Source organism: Alnus glutinosa, chromosome 9 (assembly GCF_958979055.1).
Source record: "Alnus glutinosa chromosome 9, dhAlnGlut1.1, whole genome shotgun sequence".
NCBI lineage: Eukaryota > Viridiplantae > Streptophyta > Magnoliopsida > Fagales > Betulaceae > Alnus > Alnus glutinosa.
This window is the reverse complement of record NC_084894.1, coordinates 16,548,466-16,566,753: the sequence shown is the minus strand read 5'-3', so window position 1 is coordinate 16,566,753 and position 18,288 is coordinate 16,548,466. Positions and strand designations below refer to the sequence as shown.

Genomic DNA, 18,288 nt, shown 5'->3' with positions numbered 1-18,288 from the left:
TACGTTGGTGTATGCTTGGTAGAAGATCTTTGAATCTAGACTTGACATCTTTAGATCCCGAGATTGAAAAAACTCTTAGGAGAAGGCTTAGAAATTCTGTTGAGATGGGAGATAACAAGCATGCGGGTGAGGATGAGAGGAATCGGGGAGAAAATGTTGATCATACTAGGACACTTAGGGATTTGTTTGCACCTGTTGCAAAAAATTCTCCTTCATGTATAGTGTTACCCCCAACCAATGCCACTCACTTTGACCTTAAGCCCCATGTCATCCAACTCCTACCCGCATTCCATGGCTTGGACTTCAAAAATCCTTATAGCCATGTGAAGAAATTCAAAGACATTTGTGCCACCTTCAAATTTCAAAATTTTTCTGAAGAGTTTGTGCATCTTAGGCTATTTCCTTTCTCACTCCATGATAGAGCCAAGGCATGGTTGGATTCAAACAAGCCTGGTTCCATCACTTCTTGGGAGAACTTGCTGAACAAGTTCTACACTAAATTCTTCCCCATGTCCAAAGTCAATGAGTGTAGGAAGGAAATAAGCTCATTTACTCAAGAAGAAGATGAGAAATTTTCTGAGAGTTGGGAGAGATTTCAAGAAATGTTGATTAATTGCCCTCCACATGGATACGAGAAGTGGAGACTCGTGAAATTTTTTTATCAAGGATTAACTCAATCCAACCGTAGCATGATCGAGTTGATGAACGGAGATGCATTTCTGAGTTTGACGGCAGAGGAGGCGTATAGGTCCTTAGATCAGTTGTCCGACAATTCCTAGCAGTGGGATTTTTCAAGCTGTCGAGATAAAGCTGCTCGCATCCAAAAGAAGGGAGGCATACATGAGGTGAAAGAAGATGTTGAGTTGAAGATGAAGATAGATGCTCTCACAAAGAAGGTCGAAGCTCTAGTCGTAAGCAAATCCATTAGTGCTGCCAACCCATTCCACGTTGATTGTTGTTCCATCTGTGCTAGTCCCATGCACTTAGCACAGACTTACCCATCTTTGCCAGCTTTTGTCGAGTCACCAATGGAGCAAGTGAACGCTTTCAACGACTATAGGAAGCAAGCCAATGGACCCTTTTCCGAGGCCTACAACCCGAGGTGGCAAAACCACCCTAATTTCTCACGGAAGTAGAACCAGCCTATGACTCAAGGGGGAGTTCCTCACCTTTCACACACTCAATACCCCCTGGATTTCATCAGCCGGTTCACCAGGAAAGTCGTCCTACCCAGCCAGCACCATCATATCAAGCCTATACTCAAGCCCCTACCTCTTCTTCACAATCAACTTTGGAAGACACTCTCAAGGCCTTCATACAGCTTACAGGGCAATCCATCAATGATGTGAAGAATGCTACCATGGTGAACACTCAAGCTATTGCCAAGATGGAGACCCAGATTGGGCAAATTGCTAGTCACCTGGGGGAGAGAGAGAAGGGAAAGCTCCCTAGTCATCCTCTGATGAATCCAAAGTTGCTGATCCATGAGGGAAGTTCATCAAATGCAGTGCATGGGCAGGAGCATGTGTAAGCCATTGTCACACTTTGGTCAGGGAGACAAACGGATAACCAAGTGGTTCTTCCTGAAGAGAACCCTGCTGCACAAGAAGGACAAGGAAGCAGGAGCACAAAGGAGAAAGATGCGGAGCCATCCACAGCCACTCCCACTATTGAGATTCCTCCTAGGTCTTTTGTACCTAAGGCGCCATACCATAACAGATTGCTAGCGCCCAAGAAAGTTTGAGGACATTCTGGAGGTATTCAAACAAATACAGATCAACATCCCGTTCTTGGATGCCATCCAGCAAGTGCCGTCTTACGCCAAGTTCTTGAAGGACTTGATCACCGTCAAGCAGAAAACCAATGTCCCGAAAAAAGTTTGTTTGACCGAGCAAGTTAGCTCAATCCTCCAATGTAGGCTACTTATCAAGTACAAGGACTCTGGATGTCCTACTATCTCTTGCAAGATAGGAGTCAGCCACATTGTGAAGGCTCTGCTTGACCTTGGAGCCAGTGTCAATCTCCTACCCTATTCAGTTTACCAGCAATTAGGATTAGGAGAATTGAAGCCCACCTCCATGACACTACAGTTGGCTGACCGGTTAGTTAAGATACCACGGGGAATTGTGGAGGATGTTTTGATCAAGGTCGACAAGTTTTATTTCCCCGTGGATTTTACAGTGCTAGATACAGAGCCGGTATAGAACGTTGGAGTTCAAATACCGGTGATCCTCGGGCGACCATTCTTAGCTATGGCTAACGCCCTGATCAACTGTAGGACGGGGGTAATGAAGATCTCCTTCGGCAATATGACAGTGGAGCTGAACATCTTTGACATCAGCAAGAAGCCGAGGGAATGTGATGAGATCGGAAGTGCCTGCTTAATTGAGGAGATCATAGAGGACGTTATTGAAGAATCAAGCACTGAAGACCCCCTGGAGGCATGCTTTGCTCAGTTCAGAGAGGATTTGGACTTGGACATGTTACTTGAGCAAGTCAATGCCATTTTGGAGTTTGCTCCTTTGGAGAGCAATGCAAAAGAGGAGGCAGCAGTACCTAAGCCTCCAAAGAAAAAACTTAAGCCCCTACCGGACAATCTCAAGTATAAGTTCCTCGATCCCGCAGAGACTATGCCTGTGATTATAGCTTCAGATTTACTTGTTGCTCAGGAGGAGAAGTTGTTAGATGTCTTGAGAGAGCACAAGGAAGCTATAGGCTGGACCATTGACAACATTAAAGGAATCAGCCCTTCACTGGTGATGCACAAGATACATCTGGAGGAAGACACCAAACCATCGAGGGAGCCACAGAGACGGCTCAACCCATCCATGCAAGAAGTTGTGAGGGGAGAAGTAAACAAGTTATTGGATGCAGGGATCATCTATCCAATTTCGGATAGCAAATGGGTGAGCCTTATTCATGTCGTGCCCAAGCCAGCTGGAGTAACGGTCGTGTAGAACAAGGAGGGCGAGTTGGTGCCAACTCGAGTCCAGTCTGGATGGAAAGTCTGCATCGACTACAGCAAGTTGAACACCACCACCAGGAAAGACCACTTTCCTCTTCTGTTCATTGATTAGATGGTGGAGCGGTTGGCTGGGCATAAGTACTACTGCTTTTTGGATGGTTATTCCGGATATAACCAGGTCCCCGTGGACCCTGAAGACCAAGAGAAGACAACCTTCACTTGTCCGTTTGGGACGTTCGCCTACCGACGCATGCCTTTTGGGTTATGCAATGCACCCGCTACCTTTCAGCGGTGTATGATCAGCATCTTTTCTGACATGGTGGAACATTTTCTTGAGATATTCATGTACGACTTCTCGGTCTTCGGTTCAACTTTTGAGGAGTGTTTGCACCACCTCACTCTGGTCTTAGTGAGGTACAAAGAGAAGAACCTAGTGCTCAACTGGGAGAAGTGCCATTTTATGGTAAAGCAAGGGATCATACTTGGGTACCTTATTTCTCATCGGGGGATAGAGGTTGACAAGGCAAATGTGGATCTGATATCAAACCTTCCACCCCCACGTACAGTGAAAAAGGTTCGCTCTTTACTAGGCCATGCAGGATTCTATCGGCGATTCATCCAGGACTTCAGCAAAATCGCCTGGCCCTTGTGCAAGTTGTTGGTTAAGGAGGCCCCATTTATTTTTGATGAGGACTGCAAGATGGCATTTGGGGCCTTGAAGAAGATTTTGACGTCCACACCTATCATTCGGCCGCCCAGCTGAGGTACACCTTTTGAAATCATGTGTGACGCGTCAGACTATGCGGTTAGAGCTATTTTGGGGCAGCGCATTGATAAACTCCTCCATGTCATCTACTATGCGAGTCAGACTCTGAACGATGCCCAGCTGAATTATTCGACCACTGAGAAGGAGCTGCTGGCAGTCGTTTTTGCTTTGGATAAGTTTCGATCCTACTTGTTGGGATCGAAAGTCATCATCTACTCGGATCACAGGGCATTGAAGTATCTTTTCTCCAAAAAGGATGCCAAATCTCACCTCATTCGATGGATTTTGCTTTTACAAGAGTTCGACATTGAGATTCGGGACAAGAAAGGTTCTGAAAATGTGGTGGCCGACCATCTCTCGAGGATTACTGTAGATTTCACTGAGGAGGCCACCCCCATCTCTGAGACCTTCCCTGATGAACAATTGATGCATATTGCTCATACTCACTCACCGTGGTTTACTGACATAGGAAACTATCTTGTCACCAGTCAAATGCATCTGCATTGGGGGCGGCAAGATAAGTCCAAATTCATGGCCATGGTGAAGACTTTTTTCTGGGACGATCCTTATCTGTTCAAGTATTGTACCGATCAGATCATTAGGAGATGTGTCCTCGAGCCCGACCAATCTAGTGTCATCTCCTTTTGTCACGATCATGCTTGTGGAGGCCACTTCAGCGCGAAAAAGACTACTACAAAGATTTTACAGTGTGGATTTTATTGGCCGACCATCTTTCAAGACGCTCACACTTATTGTGTTTCATGCGAGCGCTGTCAGAAGCTAGGAGTATTTCACGCCGAAATATGATGCCACTCAACCCCATTCTTATTGTCGAGACCTTTGATGTGTGGGGCATCGATTTCATGGGACCTTTCCCACTCTCCTTCGGCTATCTGTACATTCTGGTTGCAGTGGACTATGTGTCCAAATGGGTGGAGGCTGCTGCTTGCAAGACCAATGGCCACAGAGTTGTGGTCCAGTTTTTAAAAGACACTATCTTTGCTGATTTTGGTACTCCTCGAGCAATTATTTGTGATGGAGGAAAGTATTTCTGCAACCGGTTCTTCGAGCAGCTGATGAAGAAGTATTGCATCACGCACATGCTTGCCACTCCCTATCACCCTCAGACGAGCGGTCAAGTGGAGGTTTCAAACAGAGAGATCAAGAGGATTTTGGAGAAGACGATGAACCCGTCAAGGAAAGATTGGTCTCTTCATTTGAATGATGCATTATGGGCGTACCAGACAGCCTTCAAGACCTCGATTGGCATGTCACCCTACCGTATTGTATACAGAAAAGCATGTCGTCTGCCAGTGGAGTTGGAGCATAGAGCCTACTGGGTCATTAAGTAGCTGAATTTCGATCTCACAAAGGCTGGCTCACTGAGGAAGCTTTAATTCAATGAATTGGAAGAGCTGAGGAACGATGCTTATGATTGTGCTAGGTTGTACAAAGCACGGATGAAGAAGGTTCATGACCAGAACATATTGAGACGCTCTTTTGAACCTGGTCAAAAAGTCCTTCTTTACAATTCACGTCTGCATCTGTTCCAGGGATGTTCCGATCTCGATGGACACGCCCATTCATTGTTCGTTCAATATTTTCTTATGGGACCATTGAGATTGAGGATCCAAAGAATGGCAGTACTTTCAAGGTGAACGGGCAAAGACTGAAGCCATTTTTGGAGTTGCAGAGCCCGGAGGTTGAGACGACCCTTTTGAAGGATCCAGGTTACTCGGAGTGATTGTCGTCAGGATAGAGAGTCTACCTGAAGACTGAAAACTTAGCGCTTGTGGGAGGCAAGCCTCATTATTTTTCCTTATCATTTGATCTTGTTTCTTTTGTTTTAGTTTTGATTTTCAGGACAGTGTCTGCCATTCAAGTTTGGGGGAGCATTCTCTTACAGTGTGCCCAACTCGCATCACCATTTCGGTATTGTATCTCTAGTAACATTGGGACAATGTGTTCTTTTAGTTTGGGGGTGGGTAGACATTTCTATTTGTTATCATCGATTGAATTTCTGACTGTTATCATTGATTGTTTTTGTTTGATATTTTGTTTTGTTTAAAAAAAAAAACCTTATTGTTAGTTGAGCATGGTTACATTTTACTATGGCATGCATATCATTGGTTTGTCTAACATGCTGAATTTTGCATGTCATTAAAATCTGAAATCTTTTGACTCATCTGTTGGATTATAGAGACTTGACATGTTTAAATCATTTATCACAAGCACTGTAGCATAGGATCTGTGAGGCATGAAATTTGATTTAAAAATGTGTGTCTTGAGACTTGTAGGATGACTAGTTAATGAAACCTTGGCTTATTATAAAAAATTAAAAAAAAAAAAAAAGGCTTAGAATATTATTACCAATTTGAGTTCTCATTGAGTAACCGGGCCCCTTGCCTCACTAAGCATTGGGTGTTCGCGTAAAAAGATGAGAATTTCAGATTGGTTGTTTGTTTGGCTAGTTTAACTTCGTAGCCTTTTTGACTTGAGTAATTAAGCCCCTAGGGATGTTTTTACATCTAGTGCCCTAAAGCCATCTGGATTGGGAGTCACTGGCCCAACATTCGTTACATGGGTCAATTAGAAAGCTTAAGGATGTCAGGCATTGCACAGCCGACACAAAAATAATGAATAAAAGTAATTGCACATTTAAGCCTTGGTTATATTCATCTGATGGAACTCCTGTGAGTTTTTGGATACACATGCTTTGTGAAAAATTGAAACCTCATGATTCAATGTTATTAACACCTTACACTTTTGAACATGTGCTGTCTAAATTTTCCAACTATGAGCCGATCGATTTTGGATAACATGATGATGTGATATTCATTTTGTTAAACATGCTCATGATGTGTGAACCAAGTGTTGGAATGTGGATTTTTGCTCAATTGATAATACAAGATTTCAATGTTTGTGGGTATCATTTCTGGCAAACCCTCACAAGACTTCACTCATCCACTAGGGAGTCCTAGGGGTTTAAAAGGCTTGTTGCATGTGCTAAATGCAATCGTTTCTCCTACGAAAGAGGATTTATGTTTCATGCTTTAATTTTGTTTTTCATTTTGTTTTGCTAAGGGACTAGTAAAATGTAAGTTTGGGGGTATTTGATGAGTGCCAAATATTGTGTATTTGCACCCTTGATTTACAATAGTTAGACCTTTGGCCTTGTTGTTTTCTGATGTTTTGGTTAGTTTTTGTGTTTTTGTGCTTTGTAGGTCAACAAGAGAGGAATGGCAAATGTCATGAGGAAATGCTTGGAAATTCGGAAGTCCTGAAGAGTCGATCGATCGAACTTAAAAGTCGATCGATCAAGTTTTGACCGATGTCGATCAATCGAATTAAATTCGATCGATCAATTTTTCCCAGAATTGATTGTTGCAGAAGCGCGCCAGAACGCCCAATCAGGAGCTTCTCCATGACAAAAAGCAGTTCTCCCTCTGATTTTTGCAGCAGAACACGCTGGTTTTGTGACCTTGGTTGTCTCTAGCAAGAGAGGAACCCTAGAGGGGGTTAGAGGAGTCATTTTACATGGGTTTCTAACCCTAATTTCCTTCTATAAAGCCATAGCCATGCCTCCTTGTTGGGCGGGAATTCTCAGAGCAGTAGCTAGGTTTAATTTCGTGCATTTTGTAGTTTATTTCAGTAGCTCTTTTCTTTAGACATTTGTCTTTGTAAAGCTTTTCTTCTATTTTCATGTTTGTTCTTCAAGTTTTTGTGGTGTTCTTAGTCATGGGAGGCTAGAACTCTCAACTAAGGTTGAGGATGAAACCTCTCCATTATTGACACTCACACTTTTGTAGTACTACTTGCATATTTAATGCTATATTATTATGTTGTTCAAGTTCCATTCATTTAATGCTTTATCTTTTGCAATGAATGTGGTTGGTAGTAGAAATAGGACATTTAATGTGTTTCAACCAATGGATACATTGTTTTATCGGTTTGAAAGATGATATCCATTGGGATTTATTCTTTGAATGGATACAATGGATGATTTGTTTTCAAATGGGTACTCTTTGTGATTTATCTTTGAGTTGGATTCATTTAATGGTTCTAAGGTTTATGGTTAAGAAACTTGAATGACACCCTAAGCTTAATGTTCTTTGGGTGTTCAGGTGGAAACCAAGAGTGTGAGTTGTTGGATTTGGTTTGGTGAATTCCTTAGCCTTAGTCACTTTTTACATATTTCATTTCTTCCTCTTTACTTAGCATTTTTGGTGCATGTTTAACCCTCAAACTCTTGGAACTAGGTTAGAATGAGGTTGATTAAACAAGACAGTGATTTTTGACCATTTCCCTGTGGATTCGACCTCGCACTAGCATACACTATATTGCAAACGATTCGTTCGCTTGCGAGTACTCTTTTAAACTCAAAACACGTGTCAGAACCATGACATCTGTCGTCCGGACGGTGAATTTGATGCACACAATTTCCATATATAAAGCTCGCGCGTCCGGACCATGAAGACCGTCTTCCGGACTTCTGATTTTGAATGTACGACTTGCCTTATGGATGAGCACATCCGGACAGGAATCAACATCGTCCAGACGGTTGCAGTGATCTTCCCATATCTGTGTTTTAGAAAGAAATCCCATAGCTGATCTAACACTGAGTGGCGTTCGGACGTGCTACTGAAACATCGGGACTGATGCATAATGGAGCAGTTCAAAGCTTCTCGACATAGAGGAAGGTCAGGACGGATGAAGCTTTGGACAATTGGGCATTCGGACGGTATATCACATCGTCTTGATGGCTGCAAGGGATCTAATTTCACTAACATGTAGACTGTGCAAATTCTTCTAGAAGAACTTTGAATAGCTGTATCCTTGATTAAATGCATCATTACATAGAAGTGATTTTGTCCAACATAATGTAGCTAATCACAAACTAACAGCATGAATTTCCTCACGAACTTGGTGAGTCCATTCCCCCTCGAGGGGTGAGTGTCTTCCTTCTTCTTCACCTATGCTTGCCTTCCTTTTGGAGGTTTTTGGCATGATTTCATTTGATGATCCATCCATAGTATCATGCTTTGCATCCAAATAGGTAGCTCCCTGCAAGGTTGATTATCTGTCACCTTCTGCGGCTTCTTCATGAAGTGCCTTGATTTGTTAGCCTTGGGTTTGCCACTTTAATAGGCAGGAACAAATCTCTACTGAGGCTGCTGATGCTGGTGAGCTTGGTGCTGTGGGGCATGATGCCTTCGAGCTTGATAATAAGTAGCCAGATGCCTTGGAGCTTGATTCCATGGGGCCTAATACTGAGGAGCCTGATGCCATGGATCTTTATCCTGGGTCAGAGGTCTTGTACCAAAATTTGCTTGTTTGGGCACTTCTTTCTTGACCTTTGCTCTCTGAGCCTTGAGAAGGGAGCACTGGGGTCGGACATGTCTGTTTAATCCGCAGTGATGGCATATGGGAGATCTTCTATTGGTAGGGAGCTTCTGAGTGACCGGACTATCTCCATTGATTATGTCCTTCTCTTTATCCACGACTATGGGTGGAGGCTCGGGGACTGTGGGCTTAACAAAGGCAGTCCTAGAAGCAGAGGAAATGTCAGAGAGAGGAGCTACATACCTGAGTCCAGTCTTGTCTGTTAGGCTTTTCTGGATTGATAGCATATGAGTCAACTTCTCATCAGTGACCCTCTCCAACTGTAGCTGTGTCTCCAGTAGCTTCTCCTCTAGTCCTTGTATCTTGAGCAGCAGTGAGCTTTTCTATGTCTGTAAGTTATTCAGGTCATGAATGTCTACTTACGAGCCTCCTTCAACTTCTTGAACTCTACATAGAGGATTTTATAAGCCTCCTTAAGTTCTTCCCTGTCTTCATCACTGTGCTCTGAGTAGTAAGAACCCTCATCTTCTTGATGTGGAGCCACAAAAGCTAGAAATTTCTCTTGCTCAGAGGCTTATTCTTCTTCAGACTCATCACTGAGAGTTGCATTGTATGCACTAGCATCCGAAAGTCTGGATTTGAATTGCAATACTTGCCTTATGGATGAGCGCGTTTAGACGGTTGCAGCAATCTTTCCATATCTATGTTTTGGAAAGAAATCCTAAAGCTTGATCGAACACTGAGAGTCGTCCGAAATGGCTGCCGAATCGTATGGACGGATGCAGGCTGGAGCAGTTTGAAGTTTCTCGATACAAAGGAAGGTCGGGACGGGAATCCATGTCGTCCGGACAGATGTTGCTTTAGTCTGATGTGCGTCCAGATGGTATGATACATCGTCCGGACGGCTGGTGCTATGGACAGCTTTGCGTCCGGACGGTATGACATGTCGTCCGGACGGCTGGCAGGGAACCGAATTTTTTGACTTGCAAACTGTGTAGAATCTTCTGGAAACACTTCCGAATTGTGGAATCCCTGTTAAAAAGCATCATTACAATGAAGTGATTTTGTCCAACAGAATGCGGCCAATTACAAACCAACACTCTCAATCATATATAAGCATATTCAATTAATGCACAATGAACTGAGATATCAGGCAAAAACATATACAATATCTGAAAAGCTATGAAAAGAAAAAAAAAATAAAAAATTCCGCATCTTCTCCCCAATTTTTTTTTTTTTTTTTTGTTGAAAACCAATAAACAGAAAAACAACAAAGACATGCTTATAGAAAAAGAAATGACATATAGTCCCAGCATGTAAGGTAAAATCAAACCTGTCTGTTAGTATTTTGGCCTCATTCTGTGTTTGGACAAAATCACTTATGTGTAAAGATACTATAAACAGGGATTCCACTTGTCAGAGCATTTTCAGAAGACTCTGCACTGCGAAAAAGATAGAAGATTTCAGATTCCCTGTCAGCCGTCCGGACGTTCATCTGTCCACAGCTTACCCGTTCGGACGACGTGTTCATCCCGACCGGACGCCAGACAGACTAGCATCATCCGTCCGGACAACATATCTTTTTCGTCCGGACCCTACACTGTGTCGAGAAGCTTCTGTTCTAGCTTGCATCCGTCCGGACCTCTTAGCAGCCCAACCGGACGTCCATCAGTGATCGATCAGCTTCAGATTCTTTCCAAGTTCAAAATACAGGAAGATTGACACACCGTCCAGACGATGTGGTTTCCCGTCCGGACGCGCTCATAAATAAGGCAAGAATCGCAATTCAAATATCATCGTCCGAATGTCAGTCAGCATTGGTCCGGTCGTGCGCTCATCAGTTAAGGAAGTTGCCGACTCGACTTCAACCGTCCGGACGTTTGCCTCTCTTGGTCCGGACGCACGCATAAGAGATATGGAAATTGCGTGTTCAAGAATTGTTGTCCGGACGATCATCCCCCTTTGTCCGGACGCGATAAGCCTTATATGGAAATTACTTGCAACAGACGTGCGACCGTCTAGACGTCAATGTCTCACAGTCCGGACGTAGCTCTTAAACATGAAAGATTTTCAGCGAAATTTTCAGAAAATCCTGTGCTAATAGAAATCTCAACTTCCTCTTATATCTCTGTGTATTTCTGAGATGCTGTCTGATTGTTGTATCAGTTGATTATGCATGCATATTCTGACACTGACTTGAGAAAATTTGATCTCTGTAAATTCTTCTAAGCTTTTTTGGTGTTTCAGTGTGGAGCGTCCGAACGGTCTACATTGACGTTCGGACAGATTGGTGGTCAGGACGGTTCTCCCTTGGAGTCCGGACGGGGATGGAGCCCACATGTCCAGACAGGACCTGACGGAGTCCGGACGCGCGCTGTCATCATCGTCCGAACGGTCTTTTTATATCGTCCGGAAGCGCGCGACCATTCTGCTCCTTTCCGAGGCAGCGAACGTCCAGACGTCATCAATCCACCATCCGGACGGGGACCCCACAGCAGCTATAAAATGCCCAGATCGTCGATTTCTCTTCATACCCCACAAAATCAGAATTTTTGGATGTTTGTGAGTAAGGTTGGAATTAAGCTTTGGACTTTTTGCATATATCTCTCATATTTCAGGTATTTTTCTAGTCTTTTTCTCTTCAGTTTTCTTTAAAGCTGTTAGAATGTTATCTTTTTTTTTTGGAATATGAGATGCATATATATGCCATGCTGAAATTTCTTGGACTTAGTTGATGTTATCTTTGATGTCCGTATACTACTGTTATTCTACCAAATTTGTGTTATCCTAACAAGAATATTTTTGGAATATTTTTCTTTGGAAATTCTTGTTGGATCTTTTGCAGAATCATGTCTACCGGCAGTCCACCCCGCAGGGTCCGTCAGAGGCTTGTGGAAGATAGGGCTGCAATTCAGGCCAGAATTATGGACAGTTCCGTCATTGCTGAGTGGAACGTTCTTCGGGCTGATATCATGGTGCCACCACTGGACAACATACTTGACATTATTCAGACGTATAACTGGGGATATCTCCACAGCTGTGCTTGTGTGGTGTTCACTAGATTGGTCAAGCTGTTCTACGCCAACCTGGAGGTGGTGCAGGATGATGATCATGGAGTAGTGCTTCAATCCTCCGTTGCAGGCCATCTCATCACTGTTGACCCTCAGGTCATCAGTCACATCATCCGAGTCCCAGTGCTCGAGATGTTAGCCAGCCCCTACAATGAGGTGGTGCTTCCTCCATCCCTGGATGATCTCAGGGAATTCTTCCGTGCCGTTCCCCAAGGTGAGGAGCGCTCTAATGCCATCAGGATTGGTGCCCTGTCATCCTCCCACCGCATGTTGGCCAAGATCGTTCAGCAGAATATTTGGCCGGTTGCCCGGCGCAGTGATCTGATCCTGAAACGAGCCCAGCTTGTCTATCCTATCCACCTCCGCTTGCCTTTTTGCCTATGCAAGCAGATTTTAGGGGTTATATTAGAAGCCCGTGATGAGAGCGCTGCTGGTCTCCCTTTTGGCTGCCACCTTACTCAGATTATCCTTCAGTCAATGGTGAACCAAAGAAGAAAATCCTGCAGCCCATCAGCAAGCAGACATTGATGAAGTCTAATGCGCAGCTGCGAAGAGATGACTCTGATGATGATGCACCCCCACCTGCTGCTATGCCAGTCAGCTTTCCAGATATGGCTTCATCCTCACATACTGTACCGCCATCTGAGCCAGAGGTCAATTATGCTCAGATTATGGAGGCTCTTTCTGCACTTCAGGGAGGGATGAGCAGCTTCCAGGTGTCTATGTCCTCCATGCAGCAGTCTATGAGTTCCTTGCAGCTTGCTGTGCACTCCATCGACAAGCGTGTGGAGCAAAACCAGTTGGACCTTCAGGAGTGCCTGAAGTATCATCATCCTAACAGCAGTGATGATGAGGATGGTGCAGATGGGATTTTACCCATGACTGAGGATGTTTGATTCCCTCTTATGTTTTTGTAGATTTTATTTCTTTTGTTATTTTGAGACAATTTCTGTTTTTGGTTAAAACGCTTTGGATATATATTACTCTATTTCCCTGGTCCTTCTGAGACCGTTAGGGGGAGTAATTATTATGACAGTTAGTTTTTATTACTCTGTTTACCCTTTGTCCCTTTGTGACAAAAAGGGGGAGTAATTTTTATTTTGGACCGGGAATGTATTTCCAAACCGGTCAAGTGATTTTTGTCCCAGAATGGCCAAAGGGGGAGTTTGTTAGTATTTTGGCCTCATTTTGTGTTTGGATAAAATCACTTATATGTAAGGATGCTGCAAATAGGGATTCCATTGTTCAGAGTGAAGTCAGAAGAATTTCAAAGTTCCCTGTCAGCCGTCCGGACGATGTGTCATCCCGTCCGGACGATGTGTTGATTAAGTGCCCTCCTCATGGATATGAAAAGTGGAGACTCGTGCAATTTTTCTATCAAGGATTAACTCAATCCAACCGTAGCATGATCGAGTCGATGAACGGAAGCGCATTTCTAAGTTTGACGGGAGAGGAGGTGTATAGGACCTTAGATCAGTTATCCGACAATTCCCAACAGTGGGATTTTTCAAGCTGTCGAGATAAAGGTGCTCGCATTCAGAAGAAGGGAGGCATCTACGAGGTTAAGGAGGATGTAGAATTAAAAATGAAGATAGATGCCCTTACCAAACAGGTCGAAGCCCTAGTTGTTAGCAAGTCCATAAATGCTGCCCATCCATTCCATGTTGACTGCTGTTCCATCTGTGCTAGTCCCATGCACTTAGCACAGACTTGCCCACCATTGCCGACTTTTGTCGAGTCACCAATGGAGCAAGTGAATGCTTTCAACAATTATCGGAAACAATCCAGTGGACCTTTCTCCGAATCATACAATCCAGGGTGGCGGAATCACCCTAATTTCTCATGGAAGCAGAATCAGCCGATGAACCAAGGGGGAGCTCCACACCAAAGCCATACTCAATACTCCCCGGGATTTCATCAACCGGTTCACCATCAAAGTCGTCCCTCGCAGCCAGTACCGACATACCAAGCCCCTGCTCAATCCTCTGCCTCTTCTTCACAGTCTTCTTTGGAAGACACTCTTAAGGCATTCATTCAGCTTATAGGGCAATCCATCAATGATGTGAAGAATGCTACCATGGTGAACACTCAAGCTATTGCCAAGATGGAGACCCAGATCGGGAAAATCGCTAGTCACCTGGGGGAGAGAGAGAAGGGAAAGCTCCCTAGTCAGCCTGTGCTAAATCCAAAGTTACAGTTCCATGAGGGAAGTTCATCAAATGCAGTGCATGGGTTGGAGCATGTGCAAGCCGTTGTCACACTTTGGTCAGGGAAACAAGTAGACAACCAAGTGGTTCACCCTAAGGAGAACCCTCCTGCACAAGAAGGACAAGGAAGTAGGAGCGTTGAGAAGAGAGATGCCGAGCCATCTACATTAGCTCCAACCATAGAGACTCCTCCTAGGTCATTCATACCTAAGGTGCCATTCCCTGATAGACTTCTCGCACCAAAGAATGGAGGAAAATTTGAGGACATTCAGGAGGTGTTAAGCAAGTACAGATTAACATCCCGTTTCTTGATGCCATCCAGCAAGTTCCATCTTATGCCAAATTCTTGAAGGATTTGGTAACTATAAAGCGGAAAACCAATGTCCCGAAAAAGGTTTGCTTGACCGAGCAAGTTAGCTCAATCCTCCAGTGTAGGCTGCCTATCAAGTATAAGGACCCCGGATGTCCTACTATTTCCTACACAATAGGCATTAGTCACATTGAGAAGGCACTGCTAGACCTTGGAGCCAGTGTCAATCTCCTACCCTATTCAGTTTACCTGCAATTGGGGTTAGGAGAATTGAAGCCCACCTCCATGACACTGCAGTTGGCTGACCGGTCAGTTAAGATACCACGGGGAATAGTGGAGGATGTTTTGATTAAGGTGGATAAGTTTTATTTCCATGTGGATTTTATAGTGCTAGATACTGAGCCGGTACAGATCGTTGGAGTTCAAATACCGGTGATCCTCGGGCGACCATTCTTAGCTACGGCTAACGCCCTGATCAACTGTAGGATGGGGGTAATGAAGATCTCTTTCGGCAATATGACAGTGGAGCTGAACATCTTTGACATCAGCAAGAGGGCAAGGGAATGCGATGAGATCGGAAGTGCCTGCTTGATTGAGGAGATCATAGAGGAAGAATCAAGCACCAAAGACCCCCTGGAGGCATGCTTTGCTCAGTTCGGAGAGGATCTGGACTTGGATGCGTTACTTGAGCAAGCAAATGCCGTTTTAGAGTTTGCTCCTCTGGAGAGCAAGGAAGAAGAGGAGGCAACAGTACCTGAGCCTCCTAAGAAGGAACTTAAGCCCCTGCCAGACAATCTTAAGTATAAGTTCCTAGTTCCAGCCGAGACTTTGCCTGTAATCATAGCTTCGGATCTACATGCTGCTCAGGAGGATAAATTGTTAGACGTTTTGAGAGAGCATAAGGAAGCTATAGGCTGGACCATAGAAGATATTAAGGGAATCAGCCCCTCGGTGGTTATGCACGAGATACATCTGGAGGTAGACACCAAACCATCGAGGGAGCCACAGAGAAAGCTCAACCCGACCATGCAGGAAGTCGTCAGAGGAGAAGTAATCAAGTTATTGGATGTAGGAATCATCTACCCAATCTCTGACAGCAAATGGGTGAGCCCTATTCATGTCGTGCCCAAGCGAGCTGGAGTAACGGTCGTGCAAAACAAGGAGGGAGAGTTGGTACCAACTCGAGTACAGTCTGGATGGAGAGTCTGCATTGACTACCGCAAGCTGAACACTGCCACCAGGAAAGATCACTTTCCTCTTCCGTTCATTGATCAAATGGTGGAGCGGTTGGCCGGGCACGAGTATTACTGCTTTTTGGATGGTTATTCTGGATATAACCAGGTCCCTGTGGACCCTGAAGACCAAGAGAAGACGACCTTCACTTGTCCGTTCGGGACATTCACCTACCGACGCATGCCCTTTGGGCTATGCAATGCACCCGCTACTTTTCAGCGGTGCATGATCAGCATTTTTTTTGACATGATGGAGCGGTTCCTGGAAGTATTTATGGACGACTTCTCAGTCTTCGGTTCATCTTTTGAGGAGTGTTTGTATCACCTCACGTTAGTCTTAGTGAGGTGCAAAGAGAAGAACCTGGTGCTCAATTGGGAGAAGTGCCATTTTATGGTACAATAAGGAATTGTGCTCGGGCACGTCATCTCTCATCGGGGATTGAGGTAGACAAGGTGAAGGTAGATCTGATATCCAACCTTCCCCCCCCACGAACGGTGAAAAAGGTTCGCTCTTTTCTGGGCCATGCAGGATTTTATCGACAATTCATCCAGGATTTCAGCAAGATTGCTCGGCCCTTGTGCAAACTGTTGGTGAAGGAGGCCCCTTTCATTTTTGGCGAGGACTGCAAGAAGGCATTTGGGGCCTTGAAGGCAATTCTGACTTCCACACCCATCATTCGGCCCCCGAGCTGGGGTACACTTTTCGAGATCATGTGTGACATGTCTGATTACACCGTTGGAGCTGTGTTGGGGCAGCGCATTGACAAACTCCCCCACGTCATTTATTATGCAAGTCGAACTCTGAACGACGCCCAACTGAATTATTCGACCACTGAGAAGGAGCTGCTGGCAGTCGTATTTGCTCTGGACAAGTTTCGATCCTACCTACTAGGATCGAAAGTCATCATCTACTCGGATCACGCGGCATTGAAGTATCTTTTCTCCAAAAAGGATGCTAAATCTCGCCTCATTCGGTGGATTTTGCTCTTACAAGAGTTTGACATTGAGATTCGGGATAAGAAGGGTTCCGAAAATGTGGTGGCCGATCATCTCTCGAGGATTACCGTGGATTTCACGGAAGAAGCCGTCCCCATCTCTAAGACCTTCCCCGATGAGCAGTTGATGCATATTGCTCATGCTCACTCACCATGGTTTGCTGACATAGTGAACAATCTTGTCACCGGTCAAATGCCTTTGCATTGGGGGCGGCAAGATAAGTCCAAATTCATGTCCGTGGTGAAGAATTTTTTCTGGGATGATCCTTACTTGTTCAAGTACTGTCCCGATCAAATCATTAGGAGATGCATTCCCGAGCCTGACCAATCCAGTGTCATCTCCTTCTGTCATGATCATGCCTGTGGAGGCCACTTCAGTGCAAAGAAGACCGCTGCAAAGATTTTGCAGTGCGGTTTTTACTGGCCGACCATCTTTCAAGACGCTCACACTTATTGTGTTTCATGCGAGCACTGTCAGAAGCTAGGGAGTATTTCACGCTTAAATATGATGCCCCTCAACCCCATTCTTATTGTTGAGATCTTTGATGTACGGGGCATCGATTTCATAGGACCTTTCCCGACCTCCTTTGGCTATTTGTACATACTAGTTGCGGTGGACTACGTGTCCAAATGGGTAGAGGCTGCTGTCTGCTAGACGAACGACCACAAAGTTGTGGTCCAATTCTTAAAGGACACTATATTTGCTCGTTTTGGTATACCTCGAGCAATTATTAGTGACGGTGGTAAGCATTTCTGCAATCCGGTCTTCGAGCAGCTGATGAAGAAATATTGCATCATGTACAAGGTTGCCACTCCCTATCACCCTCAGACGAGTGGACAAGTGGAGGTTTCAAACAAAGAGATCAAGAGGATTTTACAGAAAACGGTGAACCCGTCAAGGAAAGATTGGTCTCTCCGGTTGAACGATGCATTGTGGGCATACCGGACAGCTTTCAAGACACCGATTGGCATGTCACCTTACCGTATAGTGTACGGAAAAGCATGCCATTTGCCTATGAAGTTGGAGCATAGAGCCTACTGGGCCATTAAGCAGCTGAATTTCGATCTCACAAAGGCTGGCTCACAGAGGAAACTCCAACTCAATGAATTGGAAGAGCTGAGGAACGATGCTTATGATTGTGCTAGGATGTACAAAGCACAGATGAAAAAGGTTCATGACCAGAACATATTGAGGCGATTTTTTGAGCCCAGTCAGAAGTCCTTTATAATTCACGTCTGCATCTGTTTCATGGGAAGCTCCGATCTCGATGGACAGGCCCTTTCATAGTTCGATCAGTGTCTTCTTATGGGGCCATTAAGATTGAGGATCCAAAAAATGGCAGCACGTTCAAGGTGAACGGGCAACGACTGAAGCCATTTTTGGAGTTACAGAGCTCGG

At 44.6% G+C, this 18,288-nt stretch overlaps 1 pseudogene; it reads left to right on the top strand.

The window, feature by feature from the left end:
• Nucleotides 1-16,857, top strand: part of LOC133876800 (uncharacterized) — a 126,971-nt pseudogene extending 110,114 nt beyond the window's left edge.
• Nucleotides 16,858-18,288: the final 1,431 nt, after the last annotated feature.